This window comes from Cryptotermes secundus, unplaced genomic scaffold (assembly GCF_002891405.2).
Source record: "Cryptotermes secundus unplaced genomic scaffold, Csec_1.0 scaffold1315, whole genome shotgun sequence".
Classification (NCBI taxonomy): Eukaryota; Metazoa; Arthropoda; class Insecta; order Blattodea; family Kalotermitidae; genus Cryptotermes; species Cryptotermes secundus.
In genome coordinates, this window is record NW_019739240.1 from 453038 (window position 1) to 455607 (window position 2570).

Sequence of the window (2570 nt, forward strand, 5' to 3'; positions counted from 1 at the left end):
ATAGGAAGAACGACTCCCATAGTGGAAGAATGATATAATACGCGAGTTTGAAATAAGACGTATAAGATGATAAATCTTAACAAATTTTAATATATATAAATTTTATTACAGTACATGAAGAATATACATTTTAAGTCATTTTATAAACAACACATGATGGCGAGCAGTGCAATAGTTTAACGTAAATAACACACCTGAGGATGGCACAGTGATGCCGAAACATGTAGTGAAGTGACATGTGAGATTGTGTGCACTACAAGACGGTCAATACATACATATCATAAACTGAATAGATTAATATAGTTTTCACGGAACAAACAATAAACAGTTCACATGCAATATGATGCGAAGTTACCATATAGTGGTGTGTAGACCCATTGCCAAGTAACAATTGTGTAAACAGACGACAGGAAAACAACCGTTGCTGGCGAACAACGAAAGAGCTTGCAATAATGGAAGAGGCGTTTTCTGTTCGATCCGTTCCAGGGCTGTATAAAGAGGACAGGTTGTGTCAGTAGAGGCACTTGAGAGTTACATTTGTGAAAAGCGAGAAGCTGGTAGCTGAGGTCGGAAAGAGAACGGGAACCCAGAAGGAGGGGAACGTCCGCCGTTGGAAGAAGCTACCAAGCAACGGCTAGAGAAGACTGAGAAAAGTTTTATGTGTGCTGTAGTTACAGTAATCTTTGAAATGTGTTACTTAGTGATACTGTTGCAGCTATTGAGCTGTCTTAGAATTCAGTAAATCCGATTACCAATCCAAACCCCGTGTGTAGTCACTGAATATGTGGCAATATTATTGAAGTGAAGTTAGGAAATCACCACTTCACCCAGTTTAAGAATATACTCAACTCTGTGTTCCTCAGGACGAGTGTATGTTCGTATTATGCAGGTGGTGTTCGGTAATTATCTTTGCTGTTTTTTCTGTTTTAGAGATTTTATTGGGATGTAAGCAAATTTTTCTGTTTGAATTTTAATATATTATATCTCTCTCTTATCATCATTCTTACAGGCCCATAAATTATCCCTTAAAATTATGAATGTGTCTTTTAAAATTTATAATTATCCTCTGAATTTGGTTAATTCGTCCCAGCTTCAATTTTAAGATAAACTAGAGGTTCCTTTGGACGTCCGTACAAATACAGGGCTACTATAAATGATTCATTCGTTTTTAAAACACCATATTTTCCGAAGCATTATACATACAAATATGATTGTATATAAAAAGAACTGTAAACTCACCAAGTTTTCTTCACACTCTATAAATGTTCTATGTGTGTCTCTTGGGTCACACGACACACGTCCAGGCGGTAGTCGAGCTCGTTCCACACATTTTGTAGCATCATCCTGTCAATGTTCATCACTGCAGCATCTATGTTTTCCCTCAGCTCTACTAGTGGATGTATATAAACACGATCCTTAACGTACCCCCAAAGGAAGAAGTCACAAGGCGTTAGATCAGGTGATCTGGGGGGCCAAGAGAACAGAGCTACGTCATCCTCACCAACACGCCCAATCCAGCGATGCCGAAGTTCATTGCTTAGGTAGCGATGAACATTGCCGATACCACCGCAAAATTCTTTGTTTACATGGCGGTTCTTTTCCGTACTCTCTTTTGAATGGGCGTTGCACTGCTATAACAGACGAACATCTCGCATATTCCAAAAACAAAAACTCTTTTCTTGCTTTGTCGCCATTTTATAAAGCACTGAATTCTTGCTGCCAACTGGTGCATATATTACAAACATGGTGAGTTTTGAGTTCTTTGTATATATCAATCATATTTGTATGTGTGATACTTTGGAAAATATAGTGTTTTAAAAACGAATGATCATTTATAGTGGCCCTGTATTATGCATCACCATACATTCAAGATCTCAGGCATGAGGCTGAATATGGTTCTTTAATTTAACTCCGGCAGATGGTTTCTGTCTTGTGTGGCTTATATACCAAGTCCTATATTACTTTCGTGGCCTCAGAAGCACATCTAAAATCTCACGATAAGGCCTTCCTTCCAAACTATCACTTTTATGGGGCTAGCTGCTTCACGAGGCGAAACTCTTGTTGCAGTTAGAAAAGGTATTGCTAATGACCAGGGCCCGGATTCTGATGACATGTCATCTTTTTTTCCTTGTAGCCTATGCGATGCTCTTAAATATATAAATCTCGGATATGAGCTGTTGGTTACAGAAATGTAAATTTTATAGGGAATTTTTGGTCATTTCTTGACATTTTTAGGTTTAAGGTCATTTTTTCATTTTGGGGGTAATTTTTTGGTAATTTTTTTTTACTTTTAAGGGTATTTCTTGTCATTTTTGGAGATTTTAGGGAATTTTTCCTCATATGATTTCTGAAATGTGAATAAATTGGAGGCGAAGTGTTTTTCTCTTTCTCCTTTAGGTCATTTTTCTGGACTATTTCGGTCACTTTTGAATATTTTCAGGTCATCAAATCCGGACCCTGCATATTATATTTCTGGGTCATATTTTAGGTCATTTTTTTATTTTTTCGGTCATTTTAGGTAATTTTTTAAATATTTTCAAGTCATCAAAACCCGGGCCCTGCTCATGACT